The sequence below is a fragment of the Marmota flaviventris genome, chromosome 16, assembly GCF_047511675.1.
Source record: "Marmota flaviventris isolate mMarFla1 chromosome 16, mMarFla1.hap1, whole genome shotgun sequence".
In the NCBI taxonomy this organism is placed as follows: Eukaryota; Metazoa; Chordata; class Mammalia; order Rodentia; family Sciuridae; genus Marmota; species Marmota flaviventris.
This window is the reverse complement of record NC_092513.1, coordinates 70965515-70992470: the sequence shown is the minus strand read 5'-3', so window position 1 is coordinate 70992470 and position 26956 is coordinate 70965515.

Here is a 26956-nt window from a genome sequence, read left to right as displayed (position 1 = left end):
AAAACGGTGTGAATAACTGCTTACCCAAAATAGTCATGATGGGGGAGAAATCCGACGCACGGGCCAGCCCTCCATATGCTTTCTCACACAATGTGAGAAACTCAGATGAAGCCTGTTTTCACGTTGTTTACTGACACAGAGTTTTGTGATTTTCCTCATGGTAACGGTGTGTCTCCCCGGCTCCATGCATTCATCTGTCCCTGGGTTTTGGTTGGTTTCCCCTCTGCAGCACTAACCAGCAAGCTTCTCCAGGTGAATGCAGAGGTAAAGGTCTTATTTTATTTTCTCCCTTAGGTTGAATTGATCTACCAGGGAGGTGTTTCGTTGTTCTAGATTCTTCCTTCACTACTGAACATGTACAGCTGTGTTTGGTGGGGAATGAAAGGAAATGGTAATTTTGCAAAGTAGACCCGATGTCAGGGTGGATTAAGAGAAATATGGCACCTGGCGCTATGGCGCACACCTGTAATCCCAGGGACTCCGGAGGCTGAGGCAGGAGGATGGCAAGTTCGAGGCCAGCCTGGGCAACTTAGCAAGACTCGGTCTTAAAATAAAAAAAGGGGGGTGCCTGGGGGTGTAATTTAGCAGTAGAGCATACTTGCCGAGCACGTAGGAGGCCCTAGGTGCGATCCCTGGCATTAAGAGAGAGAGAGGAGTCACTGCCATCTGTATTGTGATCCATTTAAACAGTTTTAGAAATGCAGAGTTTGGGGCATTTTGGTTTTTACGATGTGTGAGACATAAAGAAACCACAATTAGACACATTGAATAAAATCAGCACAAGTGCACCGTGTTGCAACAGAAACTTTGTGGACAGTCAGGGATTTATTATTCCATGGGACACACATGCAGGTGAGTGAATTCACATTTGAGCAGATCATTTTAATTTCTATAAAACGTCTTCAAGTCAGGAGTGGCCCCAGGAAGGTCAGAGGGCAGGACGCTGGGACAGATCCATCTGGGTATCTGACTTCCTGATGGCTCGTCCTGCTGGGATTTGGCAGTAATATGGGGAGCAGAGAGCTGGGAGTGAGATTTACCTTGCCGATCTCCCACCCCCATGTTTATTCTTGTAGGAAGCTCAGGAAGCACCTTTGGGTTTTTTTAAGGGCTTCAAATATCTCTCTATTTTTCTTCCCCATGTCTATTTGTAATAGGTAACATGTACAATATTCTTAAGACCTGTGTGGTGTTGAGAGAGGACACAAGAAGAGTAGGTCACCCTCCTGCCCAGGCCACCAATGGAATTTGGTTATCAATTGCTAAGCTCTTCTACCAGCGCCGACCCCACCACGTGCATGGATTAATGACAAGATGACAAGCTAAAGGACATAAAGGGCAGCATGCTGGGGCCAGTGTTCTGGACCGTTCAGCGTTTACCTAAACACTCTTCTTTGGGACAAAGATCAAACTATTAAACAGGTGTGATGGTTGGATATGGTTTGTCCCCAACAAAACTCTTGCTGAAATTTGGTTGCCAGTGGAGTGATATCAGGTCTTTAAGAAGGATGGATGTCTCTTTTTTTGAGACTGGATTAATTCTCAGGGGAATGGATTAGCTCTCATGAGAGTGACTGCTACGAAGCAAATTCGTGTCCTCGCCTTTCTCCTACTTCCTCTATCACCCTGTGACCTCTCTTTCACCTGCACCCACTTGCTTTCCCACTTTTCTGCCACGCATCAGTGTAAGGCCCCTCACCAAAAGCCGAGCAGAATCTGATACCTTCTCAGCCTCCAGAATCATGAGACAAAATAGACCTTTTTACTTTATAGATGACTCGGTCTCGGGCATTTTGTTATAGAACAGAAAACGTATTAAGGCAAGAGAAGCCCAGTTAGGAAGTTCTCTTCTGTGAACTGCATCACTTGCAGCAGCGAGTATGAATCTGATTTGATCTGCAAGTTACATGTGCCAATTGCAGAAGGAAAAGAATAGACATTCATTCCTTAATTTTCTTCCAGTTTCCTCTGTTGTCAGCTCCCGTTCTCTCGTGACTTTCAGTGTCTCATCTTCCCACCTTTTGACTTCCATGCCTGTAGCTTCCCCTCCTTCTTTCACACGCGCTGACACTCTCTCCGTTTCAACATGGTCTCCTGAGAGCTATTCTTGCTCCTTCTAGCATGTTCTCATTTCTGGCAATCCCGGCCGGCTTTGCCCGAGGCAGCCCCCATCAGTGATTGACACAAGATGCTTTTCTTGGCAACTGAAAATCTTTCCTTCTGGTAAGCTGTTGTTCTTCGAGAAGGCTTCTGCTCGGGGTTGACGTTATTTCTGGTACAGGGAGGGCTTGCTCGTCTCTCCAGCTTCCCAGCTGGGTGCAGCAGAAGAAGCCAAGGGGACTTTCCCAGAGTGTCAAAAGGAGTTATCCATTAGGCAAAGTCAAGATGCATCATCGTCTTGTCCCCTCCTGCCAACAGGGAGCAGTTGTCTATGAGAGAGCAAGATGAGAGGAACCCAGGAGACAGGGAGGAAATGCAAGACAACGGACAGGACCCACAGGAGGAGGTCTCTGCAGAAGGTCCAGCCCCCAGAAGGAAGTCACTGCATAGGCAGGGAGCCTGGCACAGGAGCCTCCAGGAGGAGGGGCTTCCTCTGTCTCTGTCCTGTGTGGACCCTGGATCAGGACTCCCCAGTCACGGGCTCCAGTGGCAGGGTTGACTTCTGGGAAGGTGGGGAGTGGGAGGAGCAGGAGCCTGGGGCAGGGTCAGCAGACCCGAGTGTGGTATTTTAATACAGAAGATAGGGCAGTTGTGTTTTCTGCTGCAGCCACGTTCCTGCCCAGTGGGCGGGGGAGCTGGGCTATATGGAAACCTCTTCCTCCTCTCAAGATGCAGCCAGGAGAGGAATTAAGGGTTTAGACAGAAGGGTTTTGGGTGACTCTGGAGGCTGAGGCAGGAGGATCAAAAGTTGGAGGCCAGCCTTAGCAATTGAGTGAGTCCCTGTATCAGAATAAAAAATTAGAAAGGGCTGGGGATGTGGCTCCCTTAGTTTCCAGCACCAAAATAAAAGTTGGGCCCAACAGAGCTTGTTCAGGTCTTCAAGGCTTTTCCTGAGGGTCTCCAGGTGAGGTCTCCCACTTACAGTTCCCAACTCCAGTGCCCCTTACCTTACTTGGAATTTTCTCCTAAGCACTTAAAATGCTATTTTTTTTTTTTTCAGTGCTGGGGAGAGAACCAGGGCCTTACACATGCTAGGCAAGGGCACTGCCACCAAACTACACTCCCAGCCCCCTATTTAGTGTTTTAAAAATCACATTTTCTCTTCCTCCATTAGAATACAATTCATCTAGGGCAAAGGTTTTGAATCTGTCCCCTCCCCCACCCATTCGCTGCCTATTCCCAGTGCCTGGAGAAGGCCTGGCACACAGTAGGTGCCCAGCAAGTGTTTCTGAATGAATGAAGACAGTTCATATGAGGACGCTTTGCCCATTAAACAGAGCAGGGAGGGTATGATGCTGGTAATAGGTATCGCCATACTTCCTAAGTACCATGGTCCACATCATAGTGACAGAGGGGACGTGCATCTCAAAGAAGCGGGTTTCCGAGGATGGACATCCATGCTCACTGTGCCCTTCAGACATTTTTGGGGCAAACTAGCCCCAGTTGGATGGGGTGAAGCTGCCCACTCCCCCTGGACTGCCTGAGAAGGCCCAGAGGCGCCCCGGCCTGCTGCTGTCCTTGGTGACCTTTCAGTGGGATGGAGAAGAAGGTCCCCCCAAGGCCTGGGTTCCTCATCAGAAGGAGAGAAATGGGCTGGGGCAGGGGCACCCCAGGAGTTCTGTCTTCATCCCACACCACGGTGGCCTTGGGCAAAGGCGGACCTCCTCGGGGCGGGGCAGGGGAGTATCTGAGGCCACAGTGTTGGTTTTCTCATCTTCCTGGCTCCCCTGTTGGGGCAGATCCTTCTCGGGCCTGGCTCCCTGCTTCCGTTTGACCTGAGGGCTGCCATCTTGAATGCAGCCGCCATGATTCCCCCGAGGAGCCCTGGCCAGGGTTCCCCACCCAGCTCCCCGCATTCCACACATAAACAGGACCTCTAGGTTGGTAAGGCGCCTTCTGCACCAGGAATGCACCTGACGTCTTTGATGTCAGCCTGAGATAAACCAGACGTGCCACTATTTCTGACCCAAATGTCAGGAACTCACCTCATCTCACTGCCACCCAGGGCCACACATCTGTCAGCAAGTCCCAAATACATTGCCGTCTGTGCAGTCCCATGTCTGTCTGTCTGTCTGCCTCCTCTCCTCAGCCTCGCTGCCCTCGGGTCTGGATCTCACACCCTGGGTCTGGATTGTTCTGGAACATTGCCATCCTGTCGGCTCTGGGCGAGCCAGCCTCCACACTCAGCCTCTTCCCCTCAGGGCCCTCTGGACATCCCCTCGTGTCCAGCCTTTGTGGACGCCTGGCCTGTGTGGGGCTTCTCTCCTCCCCACTTCTGCTCCTGGCCAAAGATGACGCCATCTAGCCGTGTCCCCTGCTGCTCCTCCTTGCAGTGACTCTGGAACCGACTCCTGATCACCTGGCTGTCAACTCCAGCGCATGTCCTTCCTCTCCACCCCAAATCACAACCGCATGCTCAGAGACCTCACTGTCCACCTAGATGACCACCCAGCCCTTTGGCTGTTTGTCCTTGGCATTTGCAGAAGTGATTTTCTCCACGTCTCATTGTCAAGTGTCTCGTTCTCTGACAAACACTCCCTGTCCCTCTAAGCTCTACTGTTAGGGTTCCCCAATCTCGTCTGGACTCTAACCCACCAAACCCCACACTTTGCCTATCAAGGATCCTCCTAGAGTCTTCCCTTAACTCATTATGCGCGAAGATCTCCTGGTCATGGCCATGATCATTCTCTTCAAGTGGCCTCAGCGCCCCTTCCGGGTCCTTCTCCGCTTTGTAAAATCCATCGTACTTCCTAAGGATGGCCCTTCTGTGATCTGACCACTCCTTGTTGACAGAAGGCGCTAATTCCCTGACCTTGACTCTCGCCTGGCCCTGTGATTGGTTATAACCCAAACAGTGTGATATAAGTAACGCTGGGAGCTCAAGATGGTCATGCAGCTGTCTCCTGGTTCCCTGGGGATCCTTGCTGTGCTCTGCGTGTTTGCTTCCTCTCTGAGATTCACCTGCGAAGCCTGCTCTCCAATGCAGTAGAGGAGAGGGGGCCTTGCGGGGGTGATTAGGTTGTGAAGTCTCCTTGGGAATGGCATTAGTGCCCAAAGCCACCCCAGGGAGTCTCTTTGGCCCCTTCTGCCATGTGAGGACACATAGAAGTTGCCATCTCTGAGGTCCTCACCAGACATTGAAGCTGTTAGCACTGACCTTGGATTTCCGGCCTCCAGAACTGTAAAAAATACATTTCTGTTGTTGGTAAGTGACTCGGTCGTCCACGGTAACCGTGCTCCAGTGTTGGAGGCAACCCTGCGCCCAAACCACCTCCATAGCACCATGCACCTGCCTTCCCACTGTCCCTAGCATGTTCCCCACCGGCTTATGTCCACTGAGTACCGCTGATCATCGATGTCATAAGGAGCAGAAACGTCATTTAGCTGACGCATGCCTGAACGCCTGACCAGCGTGACATGGTAACACTGCTATGAGGGCTAACAGGCCTCTCAGACTTAATATGTCTACAATGGAACTCCTTCCCCACATCCCAGCTCACTCTTCCCTTGGTCTTTCCCATCTGCCCATGGGCTCCTCACAGCCCTCACCCACCACTCCCCCAGCAGACGATCACCTATCCAAGCCGACATGGCCTCTGCCGGATCACTGCTCCCCTGATCTGCTTGTCTGCCTCAGCACAAACCCCCAGGCAACAGGGCCAAGTGACCATGGACTCCACGGAGATCAGGAGCCCATACAAACCTTTGCTCCTTATAAATTGATCTTCTCAGGTATTTTGTCACAGCAATGAAAGAGCAGACAAACCCACCGATCACCTGGAAATAGTGTGGTGGAGGCAGAGATTTGGTAGACAATGAGATCCAAAATGGTAGTTTTACCTGAGGCTCTCAATTTGTGGGTAAACCACAGGGGGACTGTGATTCATATTAGATCAGCCCTGGAAGGATCTAATCCAGGTGACATAAGATAGTAAATAGACACTTGGGAGTAGGGAAGGAGTGAAAAATTAAGAAGAGAGACATCTGTGGCCTGTATTCCACCTGAGATCAAACACAAGGAGGCTTCAGGGGATAGGAGAGATGGCTAGGTGGGAACAGACTGCCCCGCAGGGTCTCCAGGTGTCCTTACTGGCCTCTGTCCCCCAGGGTTTGAGAATCCTGGCCATTTCTTCTGCTGAAAGTCTGGGTCTTTGGTCATGGTTTTAAACTAGAGACCTGGAGGAGGGACACACCATCCTCTCTTGTGGAGGCTACTCAGGAGGGCCCTCCAGCATCCTGTGTCTAGAAGACCCGCAGCTGGAGAGGAAGGTGCTCAAGTCCAAACAGCAACATCCCGAGGCCGGAGCCTCTGCAGGACCCCAGCTGGCTCTGCCCTTGTGTCTTCTCAGTGCCGAGATCTTATTTCCATTCTGAGACAAAAATATGGGCAGTATTCCCCCATTAAAGAAATCGAAAGGCATAATTATTTTCAGAAAATGAAAATTTGTAAAGAAAAATCCCTGTTGGTGCCAAGCCTGTGATTGGCTCCTTCAAGCCTCCGGTTGGGCCTCCTTCGGGGGTATCAAAAATGAGTGTATAAATACATGGAAGAAAACCCTAAAACAAAGGAGGGAAACTTCTTTGGCATAATGGTAGTGGGACTGGACTCATCTTGCCCCCGGGACCTTCTTAGGTAATGTGAATTGCATTTCTTTGACTTCAGGTATGTTTCCTAAGGGGATCTGGACTCTGCATGGACCTCATCCTCATTGCCAAAGGCAAGGAGCAGAGGACCTCAGGTGAGACGTGGGCAGAGTGTCCGCATGGTTCCTTCCCCTGGCGATTCACCAGGAGCCACGAGAAGACGTCAGCCCTTCTCAGAGACCTGAGTCCCGGGATAGGTGCAGCCACGGGTGGTCCTGCAGGTGAGGCTGGTGATGGGAAGGTGGATTTCCACTGCGGGGAGTGCATTCACCATACCCGGGCCCCTTCGCATTTAATCTTTATTATTTCTTGCTACTTTCTGGAGAATATTCAGGTATGTCTATTAAATGGGGTTTCTGAAAATATTATAGCGATATGTATGCATGCAGGTATTTCAAATATTTTTATCTCAGCTCGTGATCGCTCCCTGATTCCACGTTGGAAGCGTGTCAGGGGTGTCAGCAAGTCAGCGTGGTGATGATTCTATGGACGTAAAAGCACTTGGCACCAGAGCCTCCAGGTCCCATATCTTCAGTCCACACTCCCTGAACTGCCCGATGGGATGGCACTGGGACGAGTGGTAACGCAGGGAGAATGTCTCTGTTAACATAAAGATCGGATTCTGGAACCAGGAACACGAGACCTTGAACTACAGTTAAGTTTTTTGTGATGGCTGTAATTTTGATGTAATTTTCTTTTTTTTCGGGGGGCGGGAGGGGTACTAGAGATTGAGCCCAGAGCCCCAGGTCAGCCAGGTCAGCCTCACCGTCAACACTGCTGATTTTTATTTTGAGACAGTGTCGTGATATGTTGCTCAGGATGGCTTCAAACTCACCATCCTCCTGCCTCAGACTCCTAAATAACCAGGCTAGGTAATGTTAATGAAGACGAATAAATTGAAAAATTCTGCTTTAAGGGCTTTTTTTTTTTTTTTGGGTACCATTTGGTACCAGGGATTGAACTCGGGGGCACTCGACCACTGAGCCACATCCTCGGCCCTTTTTTGCATTTTATCCAGAGACAGGGTCTCACTGAGTTGCTTAGTGCCTCACTAGTGTGGAGGCTGGCTTTGAACTCATGATTCTCCTGCCTCAGCTTTCCTCCTAAGCTGTTGGGATTACAGGCCTGAGCCACTGCTCCCGTCTGCTGTAAGGGATTTTGAGAGAGCATACATAATGTCAACCTTTTGATGTACAAATCTGGTAAATTAAACCCTCAGACTGATTTATAATGATAAATGAGTGCAACATTAACTTCTTTAGACAATTGTCATGTAAGTAAAAACACAGAACAAATAAATTACTTCACAATCATCACTTCTAACACTTTGGAAAGTTGCAAAAACGTGGAGATTGATCCAAAACATATAACTAATAGTCAGACCCAATATGACCTCAATAAAAATCCTAATCATAAAGTGAACCATAAAATCAACTCTAAACCGAGCCCCAGTGCAAACCATAACCCAAATTCCAACCTATCTCAACCCTAACCCTAACTCTGACACCAATTCCAACCTATCCTAACCCCAACCCTACCTTAACCCAAACCCCCATGCATCTTCTAGCCCCAGTTCCAACCATCCCAAACCCCAACCCCATGCTAACACTCACCCTAACCCCAACCCTATCCTAACCCTAACCCTAACCCCAACTCCAGTCTATTCTAACCCCATCCCTAAGTCCACCGCTCACCTTTTTATTTGCTTTAATAACTAGGCACTATCTTCAGCACAGTCTCACCATAGACGCAGTGTTTGATGAATCTTTTCATGAAGCTGTCTGGAGTCTGTCCCTGAGGGACCCTTGGGCAGTCCCTTCCTAGAAAGAGGAAATTTCTGTGCAGAAAGGTTCAGGGCCTCATGCGGATGCCGTGGGGACGGCCGTCCCCTGGGCTCTGGCACGCTGCTTCCTTTATTATTTCTGGCAATAAAGTTGGGGTCCTAAAATTAGAGTGTGGTCACCCCATACGGTTTCCCGATTTCCACATCACGTAGGGAAGCTCCGGATTCCTGATCAATGCCACTGGGCCACCTGGACAGTCTCCGTGAAGGTTTGTGTGGATTGGCAGAACTCATCTTTGACGGGGGAGAAGAATGGAGTGGGAGACGAAGCAAATTCGACATTTTGGGCAAAAATAAGCTTTATATGGAAAGGGGGTTAGGAAGTTCAGGCCAGTTTGCAATCCTGAATGTCCCTCTCGGGCATGAGAAACGTGTGAGCTGGGCGCCTGGGGACCCCTGCCACCTGGGACCACCCAGGGAGACACGCCCAGGGAGGGGGATGGCCATCGCCTGCACACAGGGACCTGGGAGGCATCTGTCTGCCCTGCCTGCGTGTCTGGGCCTGAGCAGGGCTGCAAGCAGCGGCCACCCTGCTGTGTCCCCACAAAGCCTCCGAAGCCTCCAGCCACCTGGCTGGTGTCTGATTGTTGTCTCTACTGCTTTCCAAAGGACAAGAAAGGGACGGCTCTCTTTGAAGGGAAAACCTCAAAGAGGCCAAACCACAGAAACGGTGGCCAAGGTGCTTTCTCCATGGCTCTTCCTGCACCCCCTCCCTCCTGCCTGCCCGCCCCCTGCTGAATATTCTCCCAAACACACAATCCAAAAACCATACACCTTGGATTGCAGGGCCGGGAGGCGGTCAGTGGTTTGGATGGCCGCCTTTCAGGGATGGTGAGCTGTGTGGGATGGAGGGGGTCCCCTTGGCCCCTACACCTGCACTCGCAGTCCCTCTCTGGGGATCAGGCCCCACATGCTGTGACGTCAGGCTCAGGGTGCCTCTGTCACCCTGTCTAGCTCCGTCTGCCGCCCTCTCCTCCCTCTGTGATCGATTCTCAGCACTGGATCTCAGCTTCATCCTCCACCTCTGAGTTACGAGGACTCTGGCATGACCTTGACCTCCCTGCACCTCTGTACTCCCCTGGCCCAAGCTCACAGGAGAGAAACGAGGCGGCCCCCGTGGACTATCCCAGGCACCCTGGCGCCCACCTGGCTGTTGCCAGAGTGGCCAGATGCTGAGCGCAGGCAGGGGTGGCTCCCAGCAGAGCAGCCCCAGTGGCCTCTTAGGAGACCGTGGTCAAAGCTGAGCATGTCACACTCATGTGGTCTGCAGAGGTCCAGGGCGGTGGTCACTGCCCTCGAGGGGCCCTGAGCCTTCGAGGTTGTGCTCCGTGCACATTGGCACATGTTGCAAATGTAACACACGTTGGGTTGGGGAGCTGGCGAGATAAAATGAATGGACAGTAACTTATTAGTATCTTTTTCATAATTGTTATAGGTGGAATATAATATACCTGGGGATATTTGGTTTAGTAAGATATATTATTAAGGATCATTTCTCCTGTTTCTTACTACATTGTTTTATTTTATTGTTGGCACTGGGAATCAGACCCAGGGGTGCTTTACACTGGACTACATCCCCAGCCCTTTTTGTTGTGTCTTGAGACAGGGTCTTGCTAAGTTTGGAGGCTGGCCTCCAACTTACCGTCTTCCTGTCTTAGCCTCCCAAGTCACTGGGATGACAGGTATGAGCCACTGTGCCTGGATCTTTCTACATTTCTTGATGTGTGTGGACACCAGAAAATCTTAAATTATATCCCCAGTACCCATTGTGCTTCTCACCTAGCAGAGCCTAATTTACACGGTGTACTGAAGAGAGCTTCCAGCCACACACTTTCTCTTGCATTGGACGATCATGGCTTAAATCCTAGTAAAGCAGCCTCATTCCTTAAAAGATTAAACCCTGGGAAAATCTAAGCCTCCCTGGGGGATTTAAAAATGCTATCAGTCATTTGATCCCTAGGATGAATGAGCACTAGATTCTGTGTGTGGGTGGGTGGGGGGGTTGGTGTGAGGAGTGCGTTTGGAGAGAGCAGAACAGAGCAAATAAAATTGGCAGGCGCAGGAGCAGCCCAGTGGGGAGCAGGGACGGAGTGGGCAGCTGGAGAAGCACCCAGAGCACTGCCTTCGCAGCTTTGCCTCTGCTGCCCGTCTGCTTCCCCAGGCTGCTGCGGCCACGGCACATAGCTGGGGAGCCCACGGTAACTCTGGGACCAGGAGGAGGTCTGAGGGAGGCCCAGCCCCCCAGGACCATGGCTCCCTCAGGGTGATCTGGCCTGGAACCTGGGAACCAGGGAGGCAGGAGGACCCACTGCCATTTACCAGGCTTCCCTCCTGTCTGTGTTTACAGCTTAGGGAGGTGACACGGACTCCATTGTCCCCCCAGGGGCCTGACGCTCAGAGAGGAGTAGGTGGCCTCGTCTCACAGGGCCATCCAAAGGACAGCCTTTGTTTCTTTCAGATCCTCGGGAGGGGAGTGTGCATAGATTGTCTATAATTCACCATTTTGGGGAAGCACCAAGTCGGAGCGATGGTCCTTCTCCAAAAGGCCACCTCCTGCCATGACAGTGTGGATCTGAGCCTGGGGCTGGGCGAGGTGCCCTTCAATGCCCTCCAATTTCCAGATTTCAGGAACTGAATTCCTTCAGTTCTGAGGACAACTTTGAGGGTTTTTCAAATCATTTCCCAAAAAGAACATAAGTGAGGAAAATTAATAACAATCAGTTCTCATAAGAGATGTGGAAAAGCTGAGCTCTGTCCCACGTGGTTAGGGTCCTAGAGCATCTGCACTGCCAGAGGCTTCGTTTTGGGGTGACCAACCTCTGAGGAGATTCCTGGCCTCCAACACAATCTCTCTCCCTCTATTTAATGGTCCTCAGGTAAAGGTAACCCAATTATTGTCTATTTTTCTTTTTAAGAACATGAAGGATGACCAAAAAGGCATTTAAAAAAATTTTTTTTTCTTCCTTCTATTTTATTTTATTTTGTTCTTTTGTAGCTTCTTATCATAGATACTTACATCCCCGGGTTTTCAATAGATCATATTTTCTAAAATATGAATTTACAAATGTAAACTTTCTGTTCAATGTCACCATCGCTATAGTCTACAAATGTTGTATGTCATATTGTAGTTTATTTCAACATGTCATTTACATGACTTCCCCTTTCACTTTAGCTACTTAGAAATCATTGAAAAGTTTGAGAAATTTATATTCAAGTACTTCAAAGGATAACCAGTACAAAAATATGACAGTAACAGATAAATCCCCCTGAGATGCAACCAAATTATATGTAGGTAAAAAGGTGTAAAATTTTTTAATACATGCCAGTAGAATCTCTTTTGATATAATTGTACGGGCATGGAATACACCATATTCTAGTTAGGGCCCACGATGGTGGGGTTTGCTGTGGTATATTTATACATGTCCATAGCAAATTTATGTCGGATTCATTCCACTGTCTTTCCTCAAAGGGGAAAAAAAAGGCATTTTAGAGCACAGCTTAGCCAAAGATGCTTGGAATTCCTAACAGAAAGCTGTGTCATGAATGTCCCTGAACAGGCTTGCCACACAGGAGGCTCTTCTGTAACAGCGCCCCCTGGTGTTGTGAACCACCCTTGCTTCGGACTCCCCGGGAAGCAGCAGGGCGCGCCTGCTCTGTTGTGGGTCCCTCTGACCTGCAGACCTGTCCACCTTTCACTACGTTTCTCTCCCAACAACACCGTCTTCGTCTTTTCATTTCCCCGTCTCCTTGGGAGGGCTGTGGAAAAAGTGATCTTTAAAACTCTCGACCAGAGACCCGTGTCAGTGCCGCCATTGCAGGTTTTGTAGAAGCATTTTGCCCAAGGTCTCTCCCTTGGGACCAGTGCCTGGAGGACATCAGAAACCGACAGTTCAGCCACCTACCACCGAATCCAACTGCCCCGTTTCCCCATGTTTATTTTCAGACCACTGCTGTGGATTCCTCAAATGAAATGAAAGGATTTCAGGGATCAGAACGTGAAAGAAATAGGTCCTCATGGACAGGAAGCTTCTGGAAGCTTTGGTCTGTGTCTGTTTCCCCTCCCTACCTCCTTCCCTTCCTTCCTCCTTGTGGAGATCCATGGCCTCTGGCCTGTTGGAGATAATAAGGCTGTCTGGATGCTTTAGCAACCCCGGGCAGGGGTCTGGATGGGGGGAGAGGTCAAAGGTGAGAGACATTCGGCCCTTGAGCTGCGTCCGACGCCTGTGTCGCAGGCTGGGTGCTGGTCAGGTGGCTGTGCCAGGGTCCTGGGTTCTCATCAGTTTTCCTCTTTTGTCCAAGGGCTCTGTGTCGAGGGCTCGTCCCCCACCAGAACATACTCAGGAGCAGCCTTCAACCCAGGGTTCCAGGGAGTAGGTGTATCAATACCCCAGATCCCTGGCCCCTTGGGACGGTGATTCCGAAATGCCTGCCATGCTGTCTTTGAGCACAGTCTTAAGCTCGGGACCCCGCTGTGGTAGTGGGCTTGCTAGACTAGCCTTGAATGCTGCCTCTCCTCCCCCACCCCTTCTGCACACCCTCCCTGTGTCTTGGAACCTTCTAGATAAACCACCTCCACTCAGGTCCTTGTCTCCGCGTGTGCTTCTGGGAGAGCCGAGAGCCTCCTGCTGATCGCTGGCCCCAGAGTGACATCCGACATCAGAAAGGGGAGTGTGTGGTGCATATGGAGTGGCAGTCCTGTGTTCATGTGCGTCCACGCACCAAAATAGATTCCCCTACATTCTAGGCACACATTTATTCCAAAGGAATTTCCCAGGGGCGGCCAGGAGACCCCAAGTTGCAGGATGTCCAGGGGGTGTGTGTGGTGAGAAAGGCTGGTGGCAGCATGGACCGGACAGTGTTGGCCCTGGGAGGGATTTAACCCCTTGTTTCCCTCCCGCAACCGTCCCCTGCATCCAGCCACCTGGGTCCTGAACTTGAAGGCACAGTCCAAGACCTCCGGTTGTCACCTTTCCCCTTCAGCCACGGGACATCCAGAAGCCTCAGGATACTAGTCCCCAACCACGACTTCTAGAGGCCTTTGTGCCTGGGAGCAGCCCCCAGCTCTTTGAGGAAGCACTTGTCTCTGGGATTGGAAAGCGTGGTCACCACACTCAAGGAGCCCTGCACTCCCTGGGCAGTGTCTCCAGGCCGCAGTGAGCAGGGCGGTGATGGGGAGGAGGTGACCTGGCCAGCAGGTGCAAGGGAAGGCTGGACGCTGGGCCACGCTCAGTCCTCGAGCCTCCCACCCCAGGGCGGCAAATGGTCTGCTTCCGCTCTCCCTTCCTGCACGTCCCTCATGATGCTCCTGAGTCTTCTTTGTCCAGGGAGGTCTTCAACAACCTCTGTAGCCTGATGTACCTGTGCACGATGGTGTGAGCATGTGTGTGTCTGTGTGTGCCTGTGTCTGTGTCCCTACGGTCTCTGTAGCTCCATGTGTCTTCCGTGTGTCTATATACCTGTGTACCTGTCTGTGTCTGTGTGTGTATCTCTCTTGAGTGTATGTCTCTGCATGGGTCTCTGGGTGTACTTCTTTGTGTAACTGTATGGGTGTGTGTGTACGTTTATGTCTCGGTAGGTACCTGTGTGTGTGTATCCATATGTGTTTGTGTGTGTCTATGTGTGCGTATCCATGTATCTCTTTTGTGTATCTGTGTGTGTCAGTGTGTGCACTTCTGTGTATAACTGCCTATATGGGTGGGTGTGTGGGTACTTGTGTGTGTGTGTGCACGTTTTTCCATGTGTAGCTCTGTGTGTGTATGTGTCGAGGAGCACACATTCACACACACAATGTGCTCACTTGTGGCTCTGGGGGGCTGTGCCATTATGGAGGTCAGAGCCCCTGACGTGGGTGTAGATGGGGTCATGGGCCTTAGGTGCAGACGAATGTGGAGCTGGAAGGTAACCCTGCACAAAGCTAGGTTCTCCGAGGACTGTCTGTTCCCTGGCTGGGAAGAACTGTGGCTAGGGAGCTGTGCTAATCAGCTTTCCATCACTGTGACAGAGTGCCTGAGAGAATTAACTTAAAAGGAGGAAAGGTTGACTCTAGTTCATCGTTACAAAGGTTTCAGCCTTCTGAAGTCAGGCTGGCCGGCCCTACAGCTACAGAGTACATCATGGCAGGGGCCATGTTGCATGAGGCCTGTTCGCCTCATGGAAGCCAGGAAGCAAAGAGGGGAAGGTGCTGGGGTCCCCATACCTCCTTCAAGGGTACGCCCCAGTGACCTCACTTCCTTCCATGAGGCCCTGCCTCCTGAAGTTTCCACCACCTCCCCACAGTGCCACATCTGGGCCTTTGGGGTCATTGCAGAGAAGGGCTGCCATTCAGGTTGGGGAGGAGAAGAACCTTGGTGTGCAACTGGGAGTCCCTGTCCCTCACGCCCTTTGGGAATCCTGAGTGGAGGAGTTGGTATAAAGCCTAAGCTAGACCCGTGTGGCTTCTTTGAGTCACAGCACAGACCACAGTTCTGTTGGAAACTCCTCCCTAAGACGACCCTGTATGAAGAACTTCAGCTGCAGCTGAAAGCAGACAATGAGGTGTGCAGAGGCAGCACCTGGAGTGTCACACCCGAGGAGTTCCTGCTGAGGACCCCCGGGAACCTTGGGGAACAGATCGAAAGAGAGAAGTAACTACCCCAGCAAGGGCGAGATGTTACTTAGACACAGCAGTGGTGACCCCATCAGCTCAGGAGGCTGAGGCAGGAGGACTGCAAGTTCAAAGCCAGCCTTAGTGACTTAGCAAGACCCTGTTTCAAAATAAAAAACTAAAAGGGTCTGGGATGTGGCTCTGTGGTTAAGCACCTCTGGGTTCAATCTCTTGTACAAAAAAAAAAAAGATGATATTTTCCCTGTTGACGTTGATGTGTGGAGGGTTGGGAAACTTCTGCAGGGGACTCTGCATCTCAAGTCAGGTCCAGGCGCCTGGCAGGGCTGTTTTTACCGGCTTGTAAGGTCCAATCGTGTGCCTCTCTTTCCAGCTTCAGGTTCAGCGACATCATGTTGGTGGATTGAAATTGGTGCTGGCCAGAGCGTTTACACCACAGAAATGGGCAAATGCTGTCATCGTCTTTAAGTTTCCTATTTTATCATTTTTTTTTTTTTTAGGGAAAATCATGCACCTCGGTGCAAATCTTGGACACAGGCCAGCATGCTCCATGGGTCTGACATGCGCTCTTCAGTCAGCCTCCCTCAAGAGGCTCACAGGACACGTTGGAAGATGTTCTGGATAGAGCAGAATGCAACGCCCTGTCTAAAGAGAACAGCTGCCATTGAGCCCCCGCTGACTCTTGCTGTGACGTGGTGACACGGACCCAGTGTTAACATCTTCTGAATTTTTTTTCAAGAGAAGCCACAAGATCCAAAATTTTATGTGAAATTTCAACTTTAAAATGCTGGAAACGGACTCAAAAACTTTTTACAAACATGGCTCCCGCCAAACAAAACACGTCTGTTGGCCGGACTTGGCCCTGGGCTGCCAGTGTGTGATGGTTATTCTTCACCCAGAATCTCTATTGCTTTGTGTCATTGTTCCTCTCCCCAGATGCCCTTTACTCGCCGAGATCTGGAGTCCAGGGCAGCTCCTCCATGGCTCAGTGCGAGACTCCGAGCTGCGAGCTGCTTTCCTGGTGCAGAGCCCTCGCACCTCCCGAACAGAGCTGTCTACGCGCCTGATGTTACTGGTGTGCACACCGTCTCTTCCCTGGGAGCTTGTAGCTCTCTGAAAATCAAAATCTATGTTTTGGTCCTCTTTCTATCCCTGGGAATATTTCACACAGTGCTCTGTGGGTCGTGGACCTTTGGGAAATCTTAGATAAATTTTAAAACAAGAAACTCAGTAGAGGGTCATTTGAATCACATTTTATGCTTGCTTTTAGAATGGTGACTTGTCTATTCAATCAGAAATATTAAGAGCTGGGAGGGAGATTTCAGAGCCAGGATGACTGTACCCGAGACGTCTCATCATCCCCAGGCAGGTGACATGTGGTCAGGGGAAACCTTTATTTTCTTTGCATGTTGATGCATGAGAATGGGGGCTCTTGAGTGGACCTCTGTGGTCCAAAGAGGGGGCTACCCTGTGGTGGGAGTTGTCCACCGAGGAGAATAGAATATAGAACATTTTCTTATTTGATTAAACATTTTTCTCCCTTAATCAAATACGGCTTCTTTTTTAAAAACAAAAAACCAGAATGTTAACTAATATAGATATTGAAGAATTTTTCAATACCCTTTAAAATATAACTTGTTTTAGAGCAAGATTTAAAGGAAATCAAGCACCTCAGTGTAAATCTTAAAGTAAGATTTGACAGCTACTAGTTTCCTCCTCATTTTCCTATGTTGTTAAGAGTCCTTAGTTCTTCCTCTGAGATGCAGTACCGCAGCTCGACATCCTGAAATCTCTACAGCCCTTACAGTTGTCTGTGTCTTTAGGATGTCCTTGGACAATCTCTAAGTGCTTTATGTTAATGCTAGGAAAGAATTGATTAGCGATCTCTAAATTCCAAGAATTAGGAGGGCTCCTTTTCTCTCTTGGATAGATACAGGTTAGCTATGTACCTTTTATTTCCTAAAATGGTGCTTTGTTTGCCCTTTCCAACTTCTCTTGTCCTGGGTCTTCCCTGTTGACTGACAGAGAGGAGAGTGACTCTACTGTGCCTCGAAATCTCTGCCAGGACGAGATTAGCCTTCTGCTCTTGGCTGGTTTCTGTTTCTTGTTGAAGAGCTTAGAATTAAAATAAAAATCTCCACCTTGTCATACTCTGTGCTAAAAACAAATTTAAACCAAAGAGTGAAAAAGTGTTAAATCCTGATACAATAGGCTTTTTTTTCCCTCACATTAATCATCGGGTTCATTATTTGCATATTTGGGATCAAAAGCTCCGAAGTAGAGCACATGATTGGCATGTGCAAGGTCCTGGGTTCGATCCCTAGCATTGGAAAAAAAAAAGTTGTAAAGATCAAAGTGTAGATTTGTCATTTTTTTTCAAATCTACTTAGGAGTGTGTTTCAAACATAGAAAGAAACTACTTTGAACTATTGTATGAGTTTTGAGATTGGTGAATACAAATTGAATTTTCTTCTCATAGTTCAGTTGATTTCAATTCTACTAGTCAATGAGGTTGTCTGATTTCTAAATCAGTGGAGATCCACCAGCATCACACTCTATTTTGAGAGATGGTGAGTTGTTAGTTCACTGGATGAGAGCATATTGAGGGCCTACTGTGCGTAGGCAGTGGCTGTGTGGTGTGAGCAGATGGACACAGCCCGTGCACTGGCAGGACTGAACCTGAGACCTTGACATTGTTACCATCCTATTGGAGCCTTAGCAGATGCACAGCTTTGAGGCTCACCTTTGGGGTCACTTCATCATGACCTGGTGCTGAAAAATTAATGAATTACCTGTTTTACAGGATGGTAGAAGGAGGGGAGAGGTGGGAAGACTGGCCTTAGGTGACCTGTATCTAATTCTCTCCGTTGACTGGTGGGGGGTCTGAAGCTCAGAGCATTGGAATGAGTTCCCAGAGTTCCTGGAACAGGGTCCTCCCTGGCTGGGCTGGGCCCTCAGGCTGTACACTGGCTCTTCTATCTTAATGGCTGGAAGACTTTTATGGTTTGATATCTATCACCCTAGACCTGGAGCACCTGTGCTTCATCAGAGAAGCTGCATGTGACCCGTGGGCACCGGGCCAAGTGATGGAGGGCTACTGGCCAAGGAGCCGCCTGTCCCACTGTGGGCCTGGGGCCATGACTTCTTAGAATAGCTGTGGGGTAGGTCTCGAAGTCTCAGTTGAATACCTCAATCCTTTTGTCCTTAGAATACAACGTCCAAGGAAATTTACCTAACAGCAGGAGTGAATGCAACATTGGCCATGAACACTACCCAGCCCTGGCTACAGAAATTGAGCAGTAGGAAGAGAACTTCTGGTTAAGCATTCAGAGTGGACTAGCATGGGGGAGCGGAAGGCAAGGTGGATTGAAATGTTATTGCTTGTTTTTTAGACACCGAGTAGATTTGATTCATGAAACCTGACCTTAAGGAAAATTCTACCTTTGGCTGCGGTTGGACCAGTGACTTTTAAGGTTCTTTCTTAGTTCCAGAAACCCAGCAACATCATCTACCGCACACAGCCCTCTTTGTCTTTTCATGGCCAAAACATGAATGAAGCTGTCTTTTAATTCAGCCAAAACATGTTTACTGGGGACCTGGTAGACACCAAGGCTTCTAGGCCAGTGGATTTTAACTGTGGTCTCCTGACCAGCAGCATCAGCCTCGCCCAGGAACATGGGGGACATGCCACCCTCAGGCCCGCCTGGACCTGCTGGGCAGAATCCAGGGCTGGGGCTCAGCATCTGTGTCCACCAAGCCCTGGGGTCATCCTGGCTCAGCCCCACGTGTGGAGAGCGACTGTCTTAGCGTGGGAGACGGGCACTGAACAAACCAATGGGCACGGCTTCCAGGCCTCCGCTCCTTCTTGGCAAGGAGATCGAATGTGCTGACACACAACGGCTTCAGAAAGGCCTCGGTCCAGCTTCGCCAGCCAATGGAAACGAGGCCACCCCAGGGAAATGATGCATTCATGTTTGGTGAAATGTCACTCTGTCCTCTGAAGCTGGGCCACATATTAGGAAATTCTGGAATTGTTCATCCATGAGGTCACATTTCAATCTTACTGTGAACACATTGGAGAGCACTGAGGAAGAGTGCTCTCCTTTCCCCTGGTTCATAACTACCGCCCAGGCAGGATTCGGATGCTCCAGGGTGATAATACCGCCTCCCCCAGCACCAGGCTGTGGCCGGAAGACTCTTCTACCCGTGCTGCCCAGAGCCTGGTCAGCTTTATGTTCTGCCCTCCCTCTGTCCTTCTTTCCCTCCCTCCTTCTCCCCTCAGGCCTGGCGCTGAGGACACTAGGCTGCCCCCCTTAGAAGGATCCCCGGGCCAGCGCCTGAGCTTCCACTCACACCGGGGCCTGAGTTTCTGCCCCCCACGACACCCCCACTTGTGTCCTCTGCAGGGAAATCCCAGCGGCTCCGTCCTAACAGGTAAGGCAGCTGCCCCCTTCCCCACAGTTAAAGATGCCATCAGAAAGAATTTTTTTCCCAAGTGGATGAGTGGTGAGCCCATGCCGAGCCGCAGAGCATTCGTACACTGAAGCTGATGGTCTTTGAAAGATAGGATTTGTCTAGGGGGAGAAGGAGGGTATCCAGGGCAGCGAGACTCCTCCTGCGTCATGTCAGGATGGTGGCCGGTCCTCATGCACTGCCCAGACCCAGGGACGAGAGGCCACCCCAGGAGGGATCCCTTTTGTGAAATTCAGGTGATGACAGTGTGTCTACGTCTGTCCATCAACTGTGACCTGTGAGCTTGTCTGGGTGGGGAGGCTGACGGCGGGAGGCTGTGTGGGTGGGGACAGAGGGCACCCGGGAACTCTGCCTTCTACTCCATTTTGCTGTGAACCTAAAACGGCTCTAAAGTCTACTTACGATGAAAAGGAATTCATCCTTAGAGAATGGGAACATGCGTTTTTAGGACAGATGTTTTCCCCACCACTTGCTGCTGGGAAATTATTAGAGGAATTTGGATATTGGTCAGATATCATTTTTGAAAAACATGGCCATGGCCGAGTCTGGGAAACGTGGAGAGGAGGGAGGAACCCAACAAACACCGCCCCCAACCTTGCCCTAATTAAAAAAAAAGTCTGGTCAGCAATTCCTTATTCAAGACATTGGTCATCAGTCAGAAAAACATAGTGACATGGGACACTGAAGAACTACAGCAGCAAAAGTCCCAGGTGACTGATTCCATCCTTCCTGGAGGCTGAGGTGGCCCATGGGATCACAGGCTGACCCCCGGGGCTTGGGGCCTCAACTGCAGGCTGGTGAGGCCTTGGACACCCAGGCCCAGTCCCCGCTCCCCCCTGGGGGCGCGATGATCCAGGCCATTTGGACGTCCATCTGGCTCTTTCCAAAACAGCCTTGTTTGTTTGCTTTTCCAGCGACACTCTGTTTATTCAGACCTTTTCTCCCTCCCTTCCGAGGGAGAAAGCCGGACACGTCTCTCCTCCTTTTATGATCTGCTTTTCTTGATCACCACCGCAGATGTGAAGAATAAAAACTCCAGAGACAAAATAAAGAGAGAGGACGGGAGGGGAGGCCATGTGGCCCTTGGTGTGGCCCAGCCCCGCTGGCATCTCACATTCCCGGGCAGCCCTGGGCCGCCCAGCACACAGCCTGTCATTTCCTCCCAGGGAGGCAGGCCCTGGCCCTCCCTGGCGACGTGGGTGGCCTCTGAAGACACAGCGTCTGTCCCATTCAGGAACTGCCCTTGCAGCTCTGCTGGCCCGCGGCAGGAGGGATGTTTGTTGTTTAAGTAAATAAACTGGTCTGAGGCCGGGGTGGGCTGGGAGGCTCCCTCCCCCTCCCACAAGGCCAGCCGAGCAGGGACAAGGCCCCCAACAGAAGAGGCCACCCAATGCCACCCACTGAGAAGCGCCCTCCTCCTCGTCCGACCAAATGGTGCCGGGCAGCCAGGCGGCTGTGGTCAGAGCCTGGTTATTCCAGGCAGCTGAGTGTGTCACTGCGGGGGAAGTGACCAGGGCCTTCCCTGGATTCCAGGAAGCAGGAGAAAAGGGAGAGCTCTGGGTCCCAGTGGCCTCCCGCTGCCGTCCCTCCCCCAGCCACCTCTGTCCCTGTCACAGGGAGGAGCTCCGGCACCTCCCTTGTGATTTCTGATGTCCCATCAGGTTCTCCTCCTGAGCCACCTCTGGACCAAAACTCCTCGGGAGGCTGAGTCCTGTCTCTTGCTCACAAGCCTCAGTGGGGAGCTGCTCCGGGGTGGCCGGGACCCAGGGGAGGCCTCACCCGGAGCCGGGTGGGACACCAGATCCTCAGGGAATCCGCTCTGCGAAGGGCTTGGATCTGTGTTTAACCAGGTTCACATTAAAGCTGGTCAAGCGGGAGCCGGACACGCACTGTCCCCAGTGTCTCTTCTGTCCTACTGGATCCCCAGGAGCCTGATGCTCTCCAGTAAACAGCAGGCGCTCAATAAGTATCTACAAATAAACAAACAATGAAGGTGGAAGGCAAGTGGACAGATGGCATAGTCTCTGCCCTGCCCCACCCTGTCCCTCTGGCCCAAGGACTCCTGGCTTGGCCACCTGTTTTGCAACCCTCTTGCCTTTGTGGGGATTAAATTCAGAGATAAAGTTGGGGATGGAGGGAGAGGAGGGCTGTGGGGTGTGGAAAGATTGCTTCCAAGACTGCCGCCTAAGGCACAAGTGGCCTGCATATTGCTGAACTGCCACACGCACAGGCTGGCTCTCTGGCTTCCCGGCACCCCCTCAGACCTGTGTGTGATGTGTGTGTGTGTGTGTATTTAAATTTAAAATAGTTCAAGCTGGGCATGAGGTGCATGCCTGTAATCCCAGCAACTTGGGAGGCTGAGGCAGGAGGATGGCAGGTTTGAGGCCAGCCTCAGAGACCTAATGAGGCCCTAAGTAACTTAGCATGAGCCTGTCTCAAAATAAAAAGGGTTGGGGATGTGGCTCAGTGTAGAATGCCCCTGGGTTCAATCCCTGGTACCAAAAAAATAAAAAATAAAATAAAAACAAAACGAATCAAACTTCAAAAGTTCTTGACAACGTGCAGGCCAGCATCGGGGTGCCCAGCCCACCTGAGTGCCTGTCAACACCAGCAACCCCCTGGACAGGCGCCCCTCTGTGCTCTCCTCCTCCTGCCTGTCTGCCCCAGCGCCAGGCTGGCCACCTGCCGAATGTCGACACTGGGTCAGGCACAGGGCTGGGGCCGCCTGCGGTCCACAAAGCAGACATGAAGGAACACCAACCAGTGCCTGGAGCTACCAGGACAGAAGCCCCTCCCGAGGCCTCCCTTCTCCTGTCCCTCCTGCCCTCCCACGTCACCTCTTGCTGTCCGGTGTTGCTATTAGCATCCCGCCATATTCAGCCTGTCTCCTTCTGACTCTTCCAGCAGGAGCCAAGTTTCTGGAGGATCAGGTGTTATGCTCGAATTCGGGACCCCCAAAGACCACCAGAGACCCAAGATCGATGTAAACAGCAAAGAGGTGTTTATTGCGAGCTAGCTCGGTCCTCCGCGTGCACACACAGCAACTGGTGACGCTGAGAGGCCCCGAGCCCAGGGTTTGCAGCAGTTTTATACATTCTTTGGAGAAGGCAGGGACCCCCACATACATCATAGCATCCCTTAGCAAATCATCACACACCGCGGGAAAATCAAATACCAACTCTAAAACATGATTAGCACATTCACTGGCGGGAACAAGTTGGGTAGGGGTGATTGGTCAGTACAAAAGGGGTATTCATTTGAACTGATTGGTTTAAGCCAAGAGGGGTGTTCGTGCTGAACTACATGGTTTCCCAACTTGTTATCAACCACCATAAACCACTGGGAGGGTCATCTGGCATCCCAGGTATTTCCCTGTCTCATGCTGATTGGTGGCTGCTAGGGGGCTGCTGTGGGTCCCCACCTAGCCTGACTGAGTCAGGGACACCTGGCGCAGCAGATCTCTCCTGTTATTTGTAGATAAACAACTCAGCAGGGTGGGGATGTGCCTAGGAGTGCTCTGTGGGTCTTTCCAAGGACAAAGGCCATGTCCCTCCCTTGGACAGCTTTGCTCTGAGGTAGAGGCTGGTTTTTCAAAGGAAGGTGCCTTCTGGCTGACCAGTGGGGCTGGCCATGTCCCCAGACATTTTTGGTTGTCACAGCTTGAGAGAAAGGTGCTACTGGCACTTGGTGGGTGGAAGCCCAGGAGGCTGCTCAACATTCCTCAGTGCACAGGACAATCGAGAAGGACCCGGCCCCCACGTATCATTGGGGGGGTTGAAGAACCCTGGTCTGGGAGGCCCTCCAGGTACCTCCTAGCTGCAGCCTTGTTCTCACAGGTGGAGAGGAAAGCAGGGAGGAAAGGTGACCCAGGAACACAGGGCTCTACCCGTCAGCGTGGATCCTCCCCTTCCAGGATCCGACATGGAGTCTGGCACTAGTTAAGCCAGTGGAGACGGGGCCACATGCCTCAATTTCTTTAACCTTTGACATGGGACTTCCGGATACCAAATTCCAAGGTCAGCCTTCCTTCTGCTAGCACCTTGGGTCATTGGTCCCATGGCCCACAGAAGCTGTGGCAGGACTTGTGTGACCCCCGGGGTTTGAAAACCATGTTTCCAGCTTGGCTTTCTGGATGGAGGTGGCGCAGTGGGCCGGCTGCTCCTGCCGAGGATGTTTCTATGGGACAAAGATCAAGACTAGACATTTCTTGGCATCTCAGTTCCACAGAATTGAAGTCATTAAAAGCAGAAGCCGTGTCTCAGCGTGGATCTCGGTAGCCCGGGGGGTGCTAAGACGGAAGGGGGGTGGGTGGTTTTCAAACAACTGCTTCCTGGGGTCCACTGCGTCTTTGGGACAGAGTCCCTGTTGGGAAGCTGCACATCAAACACCTACTCATTGTCCTTGTGGGCATCTTGCCAAAGAGGTGGCCAGATGCAGCTGGTTCACACGTCAGCCTGGAATGTTCTGTGCTCTGTTTAGTGAGGGATAAGTGCTGTTCATCGCTGGGGCAGAGGTGTCTCTGACTGTCCTGGGGGTGGGGATCGAGGGCAAGGGAGGGAATGGCATTCACGTGGCACAAGAGAGGCCAGAGGTTGGGGACAGAGACAACTGGGAGGAGGCGGCGATCCCTGAACAAAGATACGCCACTGGTTCAGAAGCCGTGAGGGAGAATACCTGATATGGACCTTCCATCTCTACCCGAGTCCCATCCTCTGTTTTACCTGAACACTTCAAGGTCACACGGAGGGTCAAACACGATCAGCAGGGCATGTCCTGCAGCACCTGGTTGGGCTGAGGGGAGCCTGGAACCACACGGTGGGGAAGAGAGGCCTGGGGGACACGGGAGGAGCCAGTCCACTCTGGAATCTTCGGGGTGCCCGGAGGTGTATCCTTGAATCTCCTCAGAGCTGGGGTTTGGGTCTTCAGTGGCCCCCAAAGGCCCATGTGTTGGAGGCTTGGTGCTACTGAGGGGACCTTTAAGAGGTGGGGTCTCATGGGAGGTCCTTAGGCCATTGGGGTGTGTGATTTTCCAACAGGAAGATTTTGCTTCCCAGGCAACATCGGGCGATGTCTGGAGATGGCTTTGGTGACATCACAAACAGGGGTCTCGTGGGCAGGAGCCAGGGATGTTACAACAGAGAGGACGGCCCTCACAAGAACGAATCGTCTGGCCTGCGATGTCAGCGGTGCCCCTGGGAACACCTTTGGCTAGAGCCAAGGAAACTTCTAGAACATTAAAGACAAGGTTCTCTCGGAGGCCGGCATCATGAGGCTGTCTGATGTCACTCCCCTCCACTAAGGAGAGGCCTGGGGCACAAGCCGTGATGTCCAGACGGGGTGTTCAGCCGTGTCCGACTCGGCAGATGCAGCACCACAGAGAGGGAGCCCTCGAGTGTCCCCTGGGTCCCTTGCAAGTGTGAGTCTGAGTCGGTCCCTCCAAGCCAGGTCCTCAGAAGGGGCCCTGAACTGTTTTCTAAAGGGAGTGAAGGTGGACACTCCTGTCTGCTTGAGAACCTCCCGCTGAGCGCGGGGGCTGGGCCCACTGAGGCTCGCCAGCCTCAAGGATCGGATCCCTTGGCCAGAGCGTCCGATTCAAGTGACAGGCTAGCTCTGCCAGCCCCGCTCGTGGGGAGCATGGGGCAGCGACGACGGCTAGGGAAAGTGGACCGCCCTTCCCGCAGGCCACACCACTGGCTGGATTCCGGCATGGTGTGGTGTCTGGGGGAGAGGGAAGCAGACCGGAGGATGGTCACTGAGGAGAGATGGTCACCCACGTGGGAGGTGGGAGGACGGGGGATCCTCCTTACACAGCTGACCTGGGTCAGCCTCTGTCCCCATCCGTTCAGGCTGCGTTAGCAGAACACCACAGCTGGGAGGCTTATAGACCTCAGAGTTTTATTTCTCACAGCTCTGGAGGCTGGAAGTCCCCACCAAGGTGCCCACAGATGTGGCACCTGGGCAGGGCCTGTTCCTGGTTCATCACCTCCCTGCTGGACAGGAGGGCTGAGGGGTTCTCTGGGTCTCTTTACGAGGGCACTAACCCCATGGCCTATCCCCTCCTGACACCGTCATTGGGGTTAGGATCTAACAAATGAATTTTGGGGACACCAACATTCACTTCCTAGGAACATTCTTACCCTGCCTGGTCCCACCCTGTCCAAGGTCTTGGGGGAGGAACACGCTCCCCACTGGGAAAAAGAACTCAATTTCTTTGAATTTGAAAAAGCAGATGTGTTTGCAAGCCCATGGGCTCCGTTTGAACCGTTCTGTGTGGTCTTGAACTTACCCCAATTCTCTGAGCCGGTTTCCTGCCTACAGAATTGTTGATGCACTAGAAGGATCTGCAGGAGCAGGTAGTGCTGTGCCTGAGAGGAGCAGGACCAGGGGGAGCGGCTTTTACCATGGTTGTTCTTATTTCCTAGTCTTCCTTCAAGGCTGGGAAATCGGAACAGATAGAATATTTTGCAGCTAGCAAATAGGGCACGTGAGGTTGCTCTTCCTTAACAACAGCTACCTGACTTGACGCTTCTTAAAATGATGGTCGTGCTCGTGATATTTAATACGTATAGAGATGAGCAGTCAGCATACAAACCCAGCTATTACCTGGCAGAAAATAAGTCTTTGAAAATAAAATCTCTTTGAAAATTCTCTTGGGAAACAAAAGGTCACAATCCTAAATACAGTAATAACACCCGGGTCAAAAGCTGCCAAAGTTTCGATCATTTGGAAAAATGTTTGGTTTATTACCTGAGATGCTACTGCCATTGGTCAGCCCCTGATAAGGTAGTTTGGTCACTATTCTATCACGTTTTACATAGCAGACGTCCAAATGTCTGATGAAGTTTGTGTCAGCCGTCTTAGGAAAGAATCAGCTGTGCAGTCTTCCAGAGGAGCAGAACCGTGTTATCTGTGTAAAGTGGACTCTGAGCTTCTGTGCAAGATTTCACTTGAAGAAAGGGGCTAGGAAAGCCCCCAACCCATCATGACATTTATATCCAATGGGGGATCTTATTGCGGAGGGGTCTGTAGGTTTTTGAGGTTAGGCGCTCTGAAGTCACACTGCCTGCAAGTGTTCCAGCTCCCCTGCCAGCTGTCAGATTCAAAGCCTCCGTTTCCTCATCTGCAGAATAGTGCTAGGAGTAGCCCCTTCCTTAGGGAGACCTGGTGAAACATAACAAGAGAGCCTACTCCGTGCACATCAAACAACACCCAGCACGTACTAGGTGCTCAATAAA